The sequence below is a fragment of the Rhincodon typus genome, chromosome 33, assembly GCF_021869965.1.
Source record: "Rhincodon typus isolate 14 chromosome 33, sRhiTyp1.1, whole genome shotgun sequence".
Taxonomy (NCBI): domain Eukaryota; kingdom Metazoa; phylum Chordata; class Chondrichthyes; order Orectolobiformes; family Rhincodontidae; genus Rhincodon; species Rhincodon typus.
The window spans coordinates 14,730,183-14,748,986 of record NC_063364.1 but is presented as its reverse complement, the minus strand read 5'-3'; the positions used below and the strand labels follow the sequence as shown (position 1 = coordinate 14,748,986).

Here is an 18,804-nt window from a genome sequence, read left to right as displayed (position 1 = left end):
GAAGATGTTTTATTAAAATATTAGTAGATAATTGGTGATACTCAAGGTATTCTGGATACCTGACTGAATCACTAATCCATGAATCTAAATCCCACAGCAGTCGTTGGGGATTCAAATACAGTAATTAATTAATTGAGTAATTCTGGAATAAAAAGCTAGTATAACAAATAGTAAACGTAAAACTAGCAGATTGTCATTAATATCCTTCAGGGACAAAAATCTGCCATTGTTATCCAGTCTGGCCTACCAGTAACTCCAGACACACAATAATGCGATTCTTAACCACCCTGTAAAATAATTGAGCAAGCAGTTGTATAGGGATGATTGAGGGAAATCTTGACAGATTTCATCAAATGAAAACAAATTTCCAAATGTTGTCAAATTTCAAATAGATAGCTGTTATATGACAGAGAAGCTGAAAATTACAAGCTATTTTCTCACCACAATAGTCTTTTTCAGCTTGAGAAAAAAGTTTAAAACATCAGATTCAAAACATCTCCAGGAACCTTCAATCCCCTTCAGTTTTGTGTGAGCTTTTGCCAGTATACTTATGGGATTTCCAATCGAGGGACCAGGAGGCAGGTTTCTATCCCTCCATCCCACAAAGCTCAAGTGGAGGCATAGCAATAGGGCTAACAGTGAGTGAATCAAACAGTCCTGAATCTGTCTATATTTTTTGGGTTTTGGTTATTCAGTGAGTGTGGATTTGGTGAGATCCCTCCACATGCAACCAATGACAGCAAGGATTTTGATTTGCACAAACTAGATTTTAAAAGAAAGAATCTTTCTGCACAATTGAATCCCAACCTCTTTACCTTATGCAATGTTGTACAAATTCTAGTAATGTATAAATCAGCTACAATAAAGGTATTGATGATCTAAGAATTGTTAAAGACATCGAATGTTTTTTAAAAAATTGCTAAAAACTCTGTTGATTCATAGAAAGAGGTTTGCAGGGGACCGAAGATTCATAAAATTCCCATGTGGCCTTTCTGCTGACCCCTGCCTAGTCCCAATATGTCTGCAAATTCAGATGGACTTGGAGGCCTTGGGGAGGTGGGGTTTTGCCTACCCTCACCCAATTGAGGCCTTTATTTGGAAGATTATTGTCTACTAATAGCCACTTCTCACCCAGCCTCAAGTTTCAGGTGGTGGAATGAGCTCAAGGGACAAAGCCCACAGGTCATTCTGCTCAGGAACTCTCCAATATTGGCCTCCCACAGGTATTCCTTCCCCCTACCAGCCTCTCAATTAAGGCCCCACCATGTTCTCACCATGTCACCTGCATCAGCTCCCCACCCAGCTGTGAGATCCCCCCAACCACACTTAATAGGTCCTGGACCTCAGGTCAGAATCTGAAGACTGCTTGTAGTTCCAGTCTTGGCCACTGCTCCTGCTGGAACTACAGCACCACCAGCCAATCAGATAAACCTGCAGCTCTTGAAACATTAAATGGCTGAGGGATGTAGCAATTGGCAGGAGTCCGTTCACTCTTAACTTTCTGGAATTTGCCCTGGCAATCCTGCTACCCAAAAAAATCCTGCCGCATAACTACATATCTGCCAAACACATCTGTTTTAGATTTTATTCATAAAAACAAAATATTGCAGATGCTGGAAATCTGAGATTTAATAAAAGTGTTGGAAAAACTCAGTAGCTCTGGCAGCACCTGCGGAGAGAGGAATAGGGTCAACGTTTCAAGTTGAATATGACTCTTCTTAGGATATACACAATGTATTATGCCGAATGCTCCTGAGCAAAGAGTACCTGAGCTCTTCTATTATTTAAAATGAATAGGGTGACTGAAGAGTTTTCCAATTACTATGCATACGTGTCTGACAGAATGGAAGTGTAACAATGCAGTCATGAAATGGAAATTCCAGAATTAATTCACACAATACAGCTTTTTACCAGCATTTACCAGTACATTTATGGAGTCAGAATGCTCATTGTGAGCATATAGCAACTGTCTGAAAGATCCCAGAATATTATTGAAACAGAAGTATCAGAATTTACATGAATCTAAGATATTGTATAAAAAATTGATTTAACTTCTCTGGAATTACCCATATAAACCCAACTTAAATTAAAAGATTAGGCTCTATTCAGGTACGAATCATCATTACATGCGGTATCAATAATGTTTGCCTATTCTGAGGTATCAGATATTTCACAAACACAATTATGCATCTAACTACGTTAAATGAGATAATATCAGACAGTTTAATAATTAAAGCACAATAACCTAGTACAAGATAAAACTGTAAAATTTACTCAATCCCAGTTCACCTTAGCATGCTACATTTATCATGGTAAATATCATGGACTATTTTTAAAAAAAGCAAATAAGATGGCAATCATCACCAATAAAACAATTCCTGTGAAAGTCTGTTCGATTATTTCACAATAAGAACAGATAACCACAGTCCAGGAACTCTTTAATGTCAATATCATGTCTTCTTTTAAGATACTGTTCTTCAGCAAATTGTCTTGAATCTCCTTCTCTCCTCCTCACTTGTTCATCAATTTTGTCTTTGTTGCATATCTCAGTGATGTTGGAAACATCGGGCTACTGTTGGATCCATTCCCCTTTCCTCTTTAAATAATCATTTTAATTTTCTCCTTTCTATATTCTCACATTCTCTTTTGCACTTGTCTTCTGTTCCAGAAGAATTACCTAATTTCACTATTAAATTAAAACTTCAGGTTTAAAAATGTCTTTGAAAATACAATTATGGCAGTATAATAATATGCTGTTCCAATTTATCATTATAGCTTTATCATAAAATTATCATTTTAAAATTCACATAAAATCATTAACACTTTAGATAAATGATATTCAAATTAACCGATAGGCTGCTGGGACTATATAATTGTTTAATTTGACTTAAAAGTCTCCATTGCGTTACTCAAGTAGTTATTCCAAAAATATGAGGAATTTTCGTTGTTAAGTTACAAATGGCAAAGGCAGTACTGTTTGTTTGAAATTGCATATGTAGCACTATGTTATCTGAGCAGCCAAATTGGCATTACTCAGTCTAGTTCTCATTGCAGTACAGCAATGTGGTGATAACAACCAGCTATCTACACTAGGCATGCTGTTGACTAGTGGAGCACTTTGTTGTCAAACACTCAATGCTGTAGTTTGTGGAACTCCTGTACTGTAATGAGGTTGGGACTGTATATTAATTAGTGACACATAACAGCCCTAGAGAAATACCACCGGCAATGTGTCCTCCCAAGTCACTGGCATCAATGGGCCATTGAATAAGTGCTAGTGTATGAATAATGCTTTAAGCCAGTTCTCCAATTACTCATGGAAAACATCTGCAAAATCAACAACAATAGACTGGATTGCTGAAAAGCATCTACCCCATCAAGTCCTGTTTTCACAAATTTCAGATGCCACTATTACAGAGGATGACAAAGAAAATGCTACAATAACACCCTAAAGCTCTCCGTGAAGACTGGCCGCAATAACATTAGTGATTTGCAGAATCCAGACCCGAAACATCAGCTTTCCTGCTCTTCTGATGCTGCTTGGCCTGCTGTGTTCATCCAGCTCTACACCTTGTTATCAATGATATGCAGGAGTTTGCTATAAATTGTTCAAAATGGAGACCACTCGATCATCAAGCAGAATCATGATTCAAGCTTCAATTTCTTAACAATGAGACAGAGCAGCAGAATCTAAAGACAAAAAGGGAAGCAATTTTTACATTCCAGATCCCACCACCTCATTGGAGACCCTGTTCCATGGGCCCAGAAACCTGCAGGCTAAGAGTTAGCCTGTTCAGTCACATAAAGAGCTGCAAAAAAAATTTACAATCTTGAGTAGATGTCATCCTTGAATTGAGGGCAGCCAAGAACAGCAAGCAGGACAATGTGGAAAGCTTTAACTTTTATTTGGTCTGTGTGTTTGATAAAGTGTGTTTAACATGTATTCTTTGCAAAATAGCAAGATTGTATAAAATGCAATTTGAATAACTCATTCACTTTATTGGACAGAGAGGAGTCACATTTAAAAACAGAAAGAACTGCGGATGCTGTAAATCAGGAACAAAAACAGAAGTTGCTGGAAAAGCTCAGCAGGTCTGGCAGCATCTGTGAAGGAAAAATCAGAGTTAACGTTTCGGGTCCGGTGACCCTTCCTCAGAAAACATTTGTCACATTTGTAGAGTTTATGGTAGATAATGAATTTAATATTTTTAAATTTTGCTTGTTCTCAGAAGCAAGTTTATTTTTCGGTGATTACAAAGTAACAAACAGTGCAGTTGAGAAAATAAATCAGAATTACTCCTACTTTTCCCCATGACTCATCTAGAAAGTGCTAACTTTTTCTGAAGTACATTTCTGCTGGTCTCTGAAACTTCTGCTTAGAATTTAAATTCCTAACATGCTGACAGCAAGGATGTCCATTGGCCTTTTAACCAAGCCAGTGTGTCACTTTTCGTATTCCAGCCAATTTATATGAGCCAGCTTAATGACAACCCACATGAGTCGATTTTAACTTCAATATTTAAAGAACCATGCCTACCATGCAATTTAATAGATTTTGGAGTTAGGAGCACAACAAAAGGAACTGGCTGAATTTAAACCAGATATTCAAAGGTTGTGCCTTGTTTCACCTCTTGTTTCATCTTGTGATGCCCCTTTGGATGAGATGCTAGTAGTGTAAAGGTCCACAGAAACATTTTCTTCCCCATTGCCAGTAGGAAAAGACTGCCAATGAAACAAAGGTGCAGGCTGGAAGTTGCCCATGTGTTGAGAAACACGAGCAGGATGCTTTACTCATGGATTCAATGACATAAGCAGGGCAGGAAAGATGGGAATGGCACATCACTAACATCCTGAAAGGTGTATCACATCAACCCTTTGCTCTGCTTTCTCAAATGTACTTCAGCAATTCACTCCTCACACTACTTTGAAGATCTACCTATCCCTCTCTGCCTATACACTTCCTCACATCCCCATCTATCTATCCACCACTGACACCATAATCTTTAAATGCAACGTCACTTTAGTCACTTTCAACAATTCATTTTTTTCAACACATGCTATTAGTATCTTCTTTTCCTCTTTGCAAAGGAAGCACAGATCAAAAGGGAGAGGTGCAGACTAGTGACAAGTTTGCAGCCATCTCTCAATTGACAGATCCAGAGGTGGCAACACTGGATATCAATTGAACTTTAATGTGTCCAGCTATTCAGGTTGGAGACCTCCTAGATAACTGGTTACAGAATTAAATATTTCACAACCATGTGGGAAACCAACTCATTCATGTTGACTTGATGTGAGGTAATTAGCCATTGTCCACAAATGCCCGCAAGTATCTCTCTCCATTACAGAGAGATTATAGGCTACATATAGCTTGAGTGACAATACTCCATAAGGATGGGGCAAAGTGAAAGGGTGGCAGGCCTTCATTATAGAGTCATAGAGTCATACAGCATGGAAACAGGCCCTTTGGCTCAACTTGTTAAACTCAAACTGAGCATAATTGAGCAGGTGCTGCTGTTTAAATGTCGCTTGATAGCACTGCTAACAACATTTTCAATCATTTTGCTGATGATTGAGGGGAAGTAATTGGCCATATTGGATCTGTCCTGCTTTTTTGTGGACAGGACATGCGAGGCAGTTTTCTATATTGTCAGTCCTGAACTTTACCTTACCCTGAACAATTTGGTTTGGGGTGCAGTTGTCCTGGATCAGAAGTCTTCAATACTGTTGCTGAAATGTTGTCAGAGCCCAGACTGTTTCCAAAATCAAGTGCCTTCAGCCATTCTTGATATCATGTGTGGAAAGTGTCATAGGTTGAACCTATAGATTGGCTTTTATTATAGGGACTTCAATGCGTCAATTGCATGGAACTGAACAGTGTACAGAACTGAACAGTGTACAGAACCAGAACTATCACTGTTGGCTTGCTAATTTTGAATGCTAGTTTAAACAGGTTGAATGATATTCTAAGAGATAGCAAGAACTGCAGATGCTGAAGTCAGAGATAACACAGTGTGGAGCTGGAGGAACACAGCAGGCCAGGCAGCATCAGAGGAGCAGGAAAGTTGACGTTTCGGGTCAGAACCCTTCTTCATAAAGTTCCTTCAGCTCCACACTGTGTTATCTATGCATGATATTCTAGCCTTGGATAAACATCACCCTAATGATCTGCAGCAAAGTGCTCTCCAACTCAATGCCAGTGGGGAAATGTGGATGTGCCAAGAAAAAGACGATAGGTGATGGGCCCTTGCAATAGGTGAATGCTCCAGACTGATACTGGGGTAAATTAACTACCACATCCATGCAGTAAATAATCTACTGCACCTGTGTAAATTCAGTCAGGATCTCAAATCCAAGCACTTGCCCCTTCCGTCTGGCAACATAATGGGCAATGTTGACATAAATGCCTGCCCTAGCAAACAAATCATCAGTCACCAGCATTGTGCATTTATGGGTTGCTGACCATGAACGTCTCCAGCATGGCCTTGGAAGAATTAAGAGGCAAACAAAGAAGGTTTTAGTGATTTTTGACAGTCTCTGGTAAACAGTGATCAGCAGGTCCACTTGCCAGCAGATAAAGTTCCAGCAGGCTCAAATGTTGGCCACTATATTATACAACACATTCAGCCACCTGAGACAACACAGTTTGGAGCTGGAGGAACACAGCAGGCCAGGCAGCATCAGAGGAGCAGAAAAGCTGACATTTCAGGTCAGGACCCTTCTTCAGAAAAATTTCATTCCACTTTGTGAAAAAGGGTCCCGACCCAAAACATCAACTTTCCTGCTCCTCTGGCTCCACACTGTGTTGTCTCTGACTCCAGCATCTGCAGTTCTTGCTATCTCCCAGCCACCTGAGACACTATTGTTTTGACATGGTGGAAGTTGAAACTCTACCTGTGGACCATGTGGTGATGGGTATGTACTTCTGTGAGTTGAATCTTTCTGCTCATAACCTTGCTCCTGTGGAGCTGCAGGTCTGTGAGAAACAGGCTAATGCTATTTCTGATGCTGCTGATCATCTTGGTCCTCATCTGAGATAAAACGTAATGCAGTATAAAGGGCATCCATGCTGATTTGATAGCACAGAGATTCAAAAGTAAGACTCAGATAAACAAACCTCTGAAGTTGTCAAAGTTGCATCTCAACACAAATACTGTCTAAGAAAACAGGCAGGAAATCAGCTATAAGATTTCAAGGCAGATTTTCCTGTCATCAGTTCAGTCCCTTGATTGCTGATATGTATTCACCTACTTTCACTTGCAAATTCCAAGTAGTTTAGGAAACACTTGAGATTGACAGCAAAATTGAAAAAGCAATGTTAATTACACTGAAATTGAGTGATTAACATATTGAAATTGTCAACTGTCCCAAGATGGTTGTTCACATGCAGCCTATCATGTTGCAGTGAAATGTGGAAGTCAACGTGTTGGAGATGGGTTACATTCGTCCATTTGCTGGGAATGAATACAAAATGCCACTAAATAAAATTTGGTTTATATCTGTAATGTGGCTTCTATTACCTTATCATGGGTATTACAATTCAGCTTGGTTTTGTCTTCATCTTCTCCACAGACACTTTTAGGATAAAGTAACTCAATGGTCATGGTAGTCCAGCTGGAAACCAAGCGTAAAGTGTAGTGATTGTAACAAGATCAGCCAGGTGAACCTCAGAATATGAGTTCCCTGATTAGAGCTGTCAATCTGGTCCAATTAGGGAACTCTGGCTAATAGATATAAACAGGCATGCCTGACGTTCTGTTCAGCTGGCTCTGAAGGAGCTAAATTAGTGGCAAGGACTCTTTACATGTAAATAATGGGTGAGTTGGTGATGGGATACCAGCCTTTGTGGAGTTATTTCAATGGAGACCAGAGAAAAGCATGCTCCTGAAGAAATTCACTCGCAACAGTTATCTTTGAGATGGGGTAAGCATTTCTAGCATCATGCCGTTATTTGAGAAGCTTGACTCGTTCGATCCTGATGTTGAAGATTGGGCCCAGAATGTGCAGAGAATGTTATTTTTCTGGGCAAATGGTATTGGGACAGATGACAAGCAACAAGTAATTTTCCTGACAGCTTGTGGACCTGCACCTTTTACAGTTATTAGGAGCCTAACTTTCCCTGATGCACCGTTCAAGAGCTGATTGATTTATTTAAGGAATACTACAACCCCACCATCCCCTAATTCTGAGACACTGTCAGTTTTACTCAGCAATTTGAGAACCAGGGGAATCTGTATTGGGATTTTTGACTAGGTTAAGATGATTGACAGAGGCATGTGACTTTGATTTAACCCTTCTGAGATGCCGAGAGACTGTTTGGTATGTGGGATTAATGATGTAACCATGCAAAAGTGCCTACTAGCTGAAGCCCAACTGGACTGCAAACAGCTACTACAACTGACTTTGTCATTAGAAAATGGAGCATATGAGCTGCAGAGTATTCTGATGGAATTGAACACCCTTGCTAGCCCGAATGAGTTTCGGGAACACCACTTAATTAAAGACAATTGCATAGCCTCACTCAGGATATATCCTGAACAGAGGGACTCTAGGTCAGCCCGAAGCAAAATCCCAAAACTAAACCAAGCCTTGGCCAAATGGTTGAAATTATCTTCAGGATCCAAGCCAGCAAGCTATTATAGTTTGCTTACTGGCAGCAACTCGAGACAGCAAAAGTGTCCCAATGACCTAAGCTGAGTAAGAGAATTCATAGGTTGGTATCCAGGAGAGTGCACACCATGGAAAACCCACATATACCTGGTTTCGAACAGTTAAATTGCTTAGCAACATCCAATCAAAATAAAATATCTAGTTAAATGGTCACCTGATTCTAATGGAGATCAATACCGGCATGGCCGTTTCAGTGATGGCAGAACCAGACTTCAACAAAATTCACACTGAACTCTAAATTTTAAGTTTGCACAAGACCTCAGCTCAACTGAGGACCTTTCCTGGGGAACCTTTACAGAATAAGGGTACAACTTTGGCTTTGGTGTCTTATGAGAAACAGCTGGGTCAGTCACCATTGATTCTAGTAAAAGGCTTGGGCCCAAGCCTGATGGGGCGAAATTGGTTGAGAAAGATTCACCTGGATTGGCTCAACATCTTTTGATTAGAAAATGGCTGCCTGAGTGAAATCCTAATTAAATATCCAGAGTTTTTCAGGAAGGTCTAGGAACTCTCAAAAGGCCAAGGCCACCTTGCATATTGACCAGGAAGCAATTCCGTGATCCTGCCAGGCCCAGCCAGTGTCATTTGCCTTACAGGCAGGAATCAGAAGGCTGGAAAGCAAAGGAATCATCAAACCAGTCCTGTTTGCGGAATGGGCAGCACCAGTCGTGCCAACTGTGAAGCCCAACAGGTTCTTTCACCTTTGTGGGGATTTTAGACAAATAGTGAATCGCTTTACCCAGCTGGATGAATACCCAATCCCTCACATTGAGGATTTACACACAAAGCTGGCAGGGGGCTGTCCTTCACAAAGCTGGATATGAGCCATGTGTAGTTGCAATTGCAGTTGGAAGAGGATTCCCAGAAGAATGCCACAATTAATACCCATAAGAGTTTGTACTAATATACAAGACTGCTGATTAGGGTATCATCAGCCTGTGCAATTTTTCAGCAGACAATGGAGAACATTTTACAAGGTCTACCCCAGGTCACCATTTATCTAGATGACAAGCTAATAACAGGGGAGACCAATAGGGAGCGCTTAGAGAACTTGAACATAGTCCTTAGATGTTTCTCTCAGGCAGGCATTTGTCTTTGAAGGGAAAAATGTGTGTTCCAGGCACCCTAAGTGACTTACATGGGCTATAGAGTCGACAAGACTGGGTTATTTACACCCATTAGAAGATAAAGTGAGGGCAATGAAAGGTGCTCCAGTTCCCACATCAGTACTGGGGCTTGGGTCTTTCCTTGGGCTGGTGAACTATTACGGAAAGTTCATACATAACCTGGTCTCCATCCTAGCACCTTTGCATCAACTCTTTAAAAAAAAAGGTCAGCCTTGGAAATGGTTGCATAGCTAAGCCATATAGCCTTCAGGGAAGTGAAACAGCTATCATGCTCTAAGGAGTTTGCACACTCTGATCCCAAGTGAGCTCTGGTATTGACATGCGATGCCTCCCCGTATGGCATTGGGCTTGTAATAACTCATTGGTGGCCTGATTGAGAGGAACACCCAACAGTGTATATGTCCTGGACTTTGGCAAATGCAGAGCATAAATACACCCAGATAGTAAAGGAAAGTTTGGCAGTAAGGAAGCTCCTCCAATACCTGTACCGACTTAAATTTGTAATATTAATGCAGCAATAATCCCTGCTATGTCTACTTAAAGAAGACAAGGCGATGGGCTCTAATACCAAGTGGGTATAATTACAAGTTGGAAGACTGTCTGGGGATGAAGTTTGGTATAGGAATCATGGGAACGGCCCTGCATGTTAACAGGCATGGTCGATGCAAGGTCAGGTCCAGTGACATATTAAGTTCATGCAGACGTGACGGTCCTAAACAGGCATGTGGACCATACAACAGCAGCTATAAACTCTCAAATGGTGTGGGAACAAAATGGGCCCAGTTTCTTGACTGCCTTTCCAACTGTTCCGAAACCCTTTCTGTCAAGCGTTGAAGATACCTCGGAATCTGAGTTAGATACGGCAGATGTCACCACCGATGCCTTTGCCACCTGAACAGCAGAATGCATTTCTTCCAAGATGCTCCAGGTGCAAGAGGCAAGCTACTGTGCGTTACACACACCCCGTATCCAAGGTAAAGTTGGAGGAACCTGACCCAGTGCTAAAACACCTCAGGAGGAGGTACAAAAAAAAAGAACCAATGTATGTTCTTGGACTCAGAGGGGACGGGATGTAGTGATGTAACAAGGTCAGCCAAGTGGCCCTCATAGAATGAGTTCCCTGATTGGACCAGATTAACAGTCCCAATCAGGGAGTGCTCGCTGACAGATATAAACAGGACTGTCAGAGGTTTTGTTCGCTGAAAGCTGGCTTTGAGGGAGCTGGATCAGTGCCAAGGACTCTCCAAGGGTGACTTGGTGGATACTGGCCCACATGAAGTTATTTCATAAAGCTTCACTACAATGGAGTCAAGGTTGACTCAGGGTTGACTGGAGTCTCAAACAAGTAATTTCAAATAGCAGCATTTCTTGGCAGAGATGTAGCCATTCCAAAGTCATGTGGATGACTACAGCCGCCAGCTGCAGTTTAGACTGGAGATGTTCAGCAGGTGAAGACCCTGTAATGCAACAGCTTTAACTGATCTAAAATGGCTCTGTAACAGGCATATGATTAAATATTCCAACCTCATGATGGTGAAGCCATATACTCAATTCTAAAAGGAGTACCACAAACAAGAGACTTCTGCTTCTCATTTAGAAAGAAATGCAATTGCACCATTAATTAATGCATAGCAGCATTAGTCAAAAATTCTAGAAATCTCTTAGTTCAAACTGATGTAACTTCAGGTTTCTTCAGAAAATCAAAAAGGTTGATTTGGATTATGGCTTTGGATTTATTTCTGTCTCTGAATACAATGTTTATGTCCTAACAGGAGGTGTAAGATAGAAATACACTAACTGTCACTAAATATTTAGATGTGCACTTGCAACGCTAAGGCTTACAAGGCTATGGGCCAAGTGCTGGAAAATGGGATCAGAATAGTTAGGTGGCTGTTTCTGACCAGTGCAATGGGCTGAAGGGCTTTTTTTTTTCTGTGATAGACCTCTAAATTCCTGATATTTCTCACCTTGCTTTCAGGGATCTGGAGGTGTTCCTTGAATCACTTGACGTATCTTTTCTGCATCATCTTGTATTGTCTTGTTGCTTGGGTCAATTTTGAGAGCAGCTTCATAATCCTGAAGGCCTACCAGACCATAAATTAAATAATCCCTTGAATAAATCGAATTTGCTGTGATGTGAATGTGAACCATAAAATTCAACTTGAATTCCTGGAATGTACTGATCTGCATGATCTCAATGGAGGAGGCAGTGGCAAAATATAATTGGCTTCAGTGTCCCTAGACTGTGAACAGGAAAATATATCAGAATTCTAAATCACGAATAGCAAGCAGTTCCAAATTTTGCATATTTGCTGGGTGTCTCTCTCTTCACCTCCAATGATGGCAAGGTGAAGTTTGGTTAGAACATATGCCAAAAGAGTTTGCCAATACTGACAGCCATACAACTAAGTCCCAGAGATCCATGTTCCCACATAACTTTGTAAAGGTTTAGATAGGCAGGTTGAGTTGGGAAAAGATGAAGTTTTATCTCCTCACTCCTTGTGACATCGGGGATATAAAGGCATGGTGGCACAGTGGTTAGCACTGCCACCTCACAGCGCCAGGCCAGGGTTCAATCCCAGTCTTGGACGACTATGTGCAGTTTGCACACTCTCCCATGTCGGTATGGATTTCCTCTAGGTGCTATCGTTTCCTCCAACAGTCCAAAGATATGCAGTTAGATGGACTGGCTATGCTAAATTGCCCATAGTGTGCAGGCTAGGAGGGTTAATTGTGGTAAATGTGGGGTTACAGAGATAGGCTGGGATGCTCTTTGGAGGGTCGGTGCAGACTTAATGGCCCAAATAGCCTCTACCTGCAGCACAGGGATTCTATAATTCTATAAATGACCTGAAAAGGTGAGAAAAGAGACAGATGTGGACAGAGAGAAGCAGAAGGAAATAGCTATGTGTTATTGTTTTGCTAACTGTAGTTAAAATTTATTACTAAACACACACTGTTCTGTATGTTGCCATGCCTGAAGTTTGTTCTAATTAACTTAAGAGTCTATTAGCTGGTGCAGTACATGGATATTATAGTATTAAGGAAAGAATGAGAAAGAGGAAAAAGTTGAAAAAGGGAAAACTGCGTAGCCCTGTTTTAATTCCAATATCTGATATTTGCTAACTATATATTACTACATTTTTTCTGTGCATTTGAGGGATGTGTGTGTCGCTGACTTCACCAGCAATTATTGCTCACTCAGAGTTGTAGTTAAGAGCCAACTATGTTACCAAGGGTCTGGAGTCACATATGCCAGACCAGGTAAACAGGCAGATTTTCTTCTCTGAAGAACATCAGTGAACCAATTAGGTTTTATAACATTCATAATTTACAAACTGTAAAAAGGCTTGCTCACAATTCCATGTTTATAATGAATTTGAATTTCACCAACTGCCATAATAGGCTTTGAATCCATATCCCCAGAACAACAGTGAAACTTCTGGATTACAAGTCTAGTGAAATTACCACTATGCCACCACCTCCCCCAATTTCAGTGCAGAAAGTACTAGTGTTCTCTTACCTTCCACGTAGAGTTCCAGCTCACAAAGTGCCGCCCCTCTTCTAACATGGGCTTTTAGTCTGCTACTTGCATTGTCTGGAACAGCAGGAGTTAACAAATCAAGTGCCTAAAAGGAAAAAAACATTTGTTAAGCAAATAAAAAAGATTTAATATAGAAAGGGTTGTGGGTTACCTTTAAGGTTTCAAAAATGTGTGTAAAATATTCCAAGAGTGGAAAGAAACTTAAAGCATCGTGCACCAGCCTAGCAATCACAGCTTTTCCCACTCGGGCCACAGATTAAAATAGCAAATCAAGACATGGTGACAGGTATAGAATTTAATCTGTATATATTTAAAAAGAACACTGTCAGTCATTTTGGTTGGACACTCTTGCAACCTTCAATTTAGTGAGTTGCTCTGGCAGAAGTGATGGAAAGAGTCAGTCCCCGTTTATCCTCTGAGACAGGAAGCAATGCGTTCCACGAAAGAGAATAAAAATGATGTGGGACAAATAATCAAGCAGAAAAATGTACCAATATCTTAACAACAAATGTATAATTTCATATTGTTCTGTAACAGTTGGAACTTTATGGTTTACCTTCATTTTGTAACTGACCATCATTCAAAAAGTGACTTAACACAGAAAGGTTCTTAAATGTGCACACAAACCGAATTACGGTTAATTTTTCTTTATTCAATTAATCAGAATTAACTAATTTCCTAGAAACTGCACGTAAACTAACCTTGGAGGAGTCTTCAATGGCTTTGTGTAAATTTCTTAGTTTAAGGTGGCTTGCAGCCCTGTTCAGGTATAGGGCTGGAAGTTTATTATTCAATTGTATTCCCAAGTTATAAGCATTAATTGCTGCAAGATAATCTCCTGATGCAAATAGTTTGCTGAAAGAGAAAAATAATATTTGAACAACTATGATAACCTGATTTGAAGTTTATTACAGGGAAGTTAATGAGGCCTTTGTAGCTGACAATGTACTGACTGCCACAAATGAAGATCACTTACTACAGTTAGTCATTACTTAGTTATCAACAATATGTAATAGATTCCAGAATTTCTTTCAGAGGATACACAGAAAAGGCAAATCATTGCATTAATTTTCCAAGCGTCACATAATTATGTGAGAGACCAAACAGTTCCTGTTCATAAATCATTTGATTATGGACAGCTACATAGCTGAGGCATCACTGACTTTGCCTAACAGAGATGCATGCTTCTTTTTCAAAGGACAATATAGTTAATTGTAATGTTCAAATTCTGAGTGGAAAGTAGTTCCAACCAACTAGATAGCAGATAGAAAGGCAAATATTCTCACAGATCATAGAAAACTTACAGAAAAAAAAAAAGAACAGTATACATTTTGAATACTGCAGGATGGAATTTTTAACTAGTTAGTAGTACTCTTGCTTCTGAGATAAGAAGGCTGTAGGTTCAAGGCCTACTCCAGAATCTTGAGCACTAAGCTTAGGTTGACACAGCAGTGCAATACGAGGGAGTGCTGCATACGAGGTCCCAACTGTCCTATTAAAGTTCTGAAGTTACTGATTGAAGAAGAGTAAGAGAGGTCTGCCTAGTGTTCCATTTGTATAAGAGCGGCACAGTGGCTCAGTGGTTAGCACTGCTGCCTCAAAGCGCCAAGGACCCAGGTTCCATTCCAGCCTCGGGCCACTGTCCATGTGGAGTTTTCACAGTGTCAGCGTGGGTTTCTTCCGGGTGCTCCAGTTTCCTCCCACAGTCCAAAGATAAGCAGATTAGGTGGAATGACCATGCTAAATTACCCATAGTGTCCACAGATGTGCAGGCTAGGTGGGTTAGCCATGCGAAATGTGGGGTTAAAGCATGGGGGTGGGGTGAGTCTGTGGGATGCTCTTCAGAGGGCCAATGTGGACTTGACGGGCCGAATGGCCTGTTTCCACACTGTAGGGATTCTATGATCCCTAACTAATAGCACTAAAACAGATAATCTAATCATTATCAAATTGTGCAAATTTGCTGAAAGCAAAATTAGCTGCTGCATTTCCTACATTACAACAGTGACCACACTCTCAAACCACATAATTGGCTTTAAAGTGCCCTGAAACATTCCAAAGATATGAAAGACATTATATAATTGGAAGTCTTTTGTGGAGCAGAATCAGGCACTGAAAGACATGGGCATTGGCAAGAAGGTTGGGAAAATTGTGTTAGATTAGCAGTGAGGCCCTTCTTGACATCAATAGCAACCAAATCCCAATTTCCAACTAAGTGCTGAACAGCGAAATTGGCTTCTTAATAGTGAGCAGCAAGAGGCCTATTTGCACACATTTGCATACATCAACATTTCATTATTAGCTCATCTCACCACATTTCTTTACAGTTTCCCATTCAGCTACCCAGAGGATTGAAACTAGATGGGGAGAATTCCTGACATGAAAGTCAGGACAATTACCTGGTGACTTCATTTCATTGCTTGCTCCTCCAAACCTCTACCTTGGACACCATTCACCAACATTTCAGGGCACACCCTATTAGCAGCAACACACCATCCCACCGCAGATGTTGGCATTGGACATGTACCAGCTTCACTATACTTCCTCGGGGATTGATTAGCTCAGACAGCTGGCTTGTGATGCAGAGAGGTGCCAACAATGTGGGTTCAATTCCCATACTAGTCGAGGTTACCATGAAAAACTCTCCTTTTCAGCCTCGCCCAAGACATTGTGACGCCCAGGTTAAACCACTGCCAGTTGTCTCTCTCTAATGACAGCAACCCTACTGTCCTCTGGGACAACGGCAACTTTACCTTTACATTCCTTCAGCTCAGTGAAAGTCAGGGTTCACTTCTGTGATAGGAAGTTTGAAGAAGCCTGGGGATTGGAGGCAGCATTCCAGGATGCAGAGGGGACAATAATGTGAAGGCAGAAACTCCTATGCAAGGTGGGTGTGAAATAATAGTGCGTAGGAGGATTTGAGATACTACAGGAGGGGAGGGGTGTTGTGACGGTGTTTTCAATTTTTTTGTATTCCACACACAGGTGCAGTGGAAGCGTGACCAATGAATTTAACCACAGCAAGGGTTATTGTTGCTGTTGCCGGGATGCAATGAAAACTCAGAAATGGTGAAGAAACAGATGGCATTAAACCCAGGACCAGCAGCAACCTCCTGCGGGTACAGAACAGCCTCCACCTAAAGAGGTTGCGGTTGAAGGTCCCCTCAGAAGATTCAGGAGGCCCAGAGTCTATCGTCCTTGATACTATCACTCCAGACGAGTGAGGCACAGTGTCGCCGCAGACTGAAGATGTCACCAGGCACTGAAACAGAACTGTGCCAGTTGCTAAACTAGAACCTTTGAGAAAGAGCTGGGAAGATGAAGATAGGTGGTTACCCTATCCTGGTGGTTGTCAAAGTGACATCTGTGCTAAACTTTCATGCAACTGATTGCTTCCAAGAAGCCACTGGGGACTTGTGTGGATTCTCACAATCCTCAAATGTATTAAGGCTGCTATTGAAGCGATTTGTGCCAGATCACACTACTTCATCTTATTTCCTACGATGAGGTCAGTGCTACAGCCCAGGCAATAAGCTTTGGCAACATAGCTGGCATCCCCCATTTTCAGGGCACAATAAAACTGCACACGTCACGTTGAGAGCACCAGGTCATAATATAGCTGACTTCAGTAATCTGTGTTCATTGGTACCATATTTTAGAGGTCTGCGCCAGGTTCCCCAATGAGCTGCTACAATGCTTATACTCTTGATAACTCTCATGTTCCTGCTTCATTTCAAGGTCCAGATGCCTTACAAGTATGATTACTGGGAGACCAGAGCAAACATTTGTGACCTTGGCTGATGACTCCATTAAGCAACTCCTTAACTAAAATTGGGCATCAATACAATGCAGTCCATTCTTCTATCTGGGCCATGATGAAGCAGACAAAAGACTTCCAGAGGATGTTTGGATCAGTGTTGAGAAGCCTTGTAGTTCACTCAGAGTATGTCATATTATTTTAGCATGCTATCTTCTGTACAATTGGAGCAAGCAACAAGGGGATGAGATGGACTCTGAAGAGCTGGAATACTATCAGTAGTCATCTGAGGAGGAAGATGGTGACATAATGCAGGAGGAATATCGGCTTCTGCAAGATCGAGCACTGAAGCATCAAGTGAACTAAGCCAGACAGGACTTAATTAACACCCTGTTCCAATAATTGAGAGCTGGTTACAGCGATCACTCATTGACTGTAGTGTGTTGCTCCTTCAAAGGTGAGCAGTCCCTGACAGTTCCCAGGGGCAAATGCAGCTTCTGCTTGTTTCATTGCTCGCTTTTACGATTGCTGAATAAAAGTGAATGGTTTGAACCTTTTGAAGGCTTTCCTGTATGTGATGGAACCACATCGAACAATTATCAGATGTTAGGGCACAAAGGTCATTGGGGAAAGAGTAGCACTGCCTAAGACAGGGCAGTAAAATAGAATGAAACTAAGAACAGATAAGCTGTGCAGCTTTTTCTTAAATAGCAATAGATGTTTGAATACACACTTGTATGCGCAATGAAGTATCAGCTGTACCATCTGTGTTCAGAAAGCATTTCTTTTGCTTGCCCTCCCACTGCATGCATAGTGAACAGTGGCTCTGAATTGCCAGAACTTGGCTGAGTGCATGGCTGGGCTTTAAAGATGGCATCAGTAACAGGAATCTTGGGACGTCCAGCATGGGTAAGGACTTCTACCTATGACCAGTAGAAGAATATAACAAGCAGAAAACCATAGGGATCTGGTGCAAAGATAACGAGGCAGTTTGGGAAGATAGCATGAGAAAAATGGCCAGATCTTGTGGAGGTCACCGTGACACTCACCAAAATTGATACTTAGGCAATTCTGGGAAGATTCAGCACATTATATCACAGTTTTTCCAAGCATCAAGTTCAGCAGAAATCACTGAAAGGCTTCAGCAACAGTCCAAATGGAGATGGATCAGTCATTGAATGGGTGGGCAAGTTGGTCTCAATCAGTATGTCTTCACTAATGTACTGGCTATTTTCTCTGATGGCTAAAATAATGTTTAAGTGAATACAATGATGAGAAGGGTCTTTTTTTTATCCTCAAATCACCTTCCTATCTAATTGACTAACACTTTCCTGGAGAATTGCAGAAATAGTTCAAATAAAGTATTTCCTCAGAGATGGTGAGATTGTAAAATTCTCTGTCACAAACCTCTGTCGAAACAATAGTCAAGTACATCTTCTGAGTGGCATTTATTCAAGTGAATGTCACAATGTTATTTGTCAAGACATTTTGGCTGAATCATATGAGCGCTTTCATTTTCTGTCCATGTCGCTTTTCTTTGAACCATTCTTTTCTTTCTCAGCATCTACCTTAATTCTTGCTTAAAAGCACTTATATGCTCAACAGCAGTTGTTTCAACAACAGCTTGTGAAAGAGAATTCCACATCTAACCAATTCCTTTTGTGTCTTCATCCAATCTTTATGCATATACATGTCTGGCAAGAATT

At 41.0% G+C, this 18,804-nt stretch overlaps 1 long non-coding RNA gene across 2 annotated transcripts; it reads right to left on the bottom strand.

Moving 5' to 3' along the window:
• Positions 1–1,907: 1,907 nt before the first annotated feature.
• On the bottom strand, positions 1,908–14,190 carry LOC109919909. 2 transcript variants are annotated; one of them, XR_007265422.1, is made up of 4 exons: positions 14,043–14,190; positions 13,321–13,426; positions 11,765–11,881; positions 1,908–3,690 (listed from the first exon to the last, which is right to left on the bottom strand). It is a non-coding gene; the product is annotated as an uncharacterized LOC109919909 (long non-coding RNA). The 2 variants fall into 2 exon arrangements; XR_007265423.1 differs by having other exon boundaries at positions 1,937–2,686.
• Between the last annotated feature and the right edge of the window lie 4,614 nt (positions 14,191–18,804).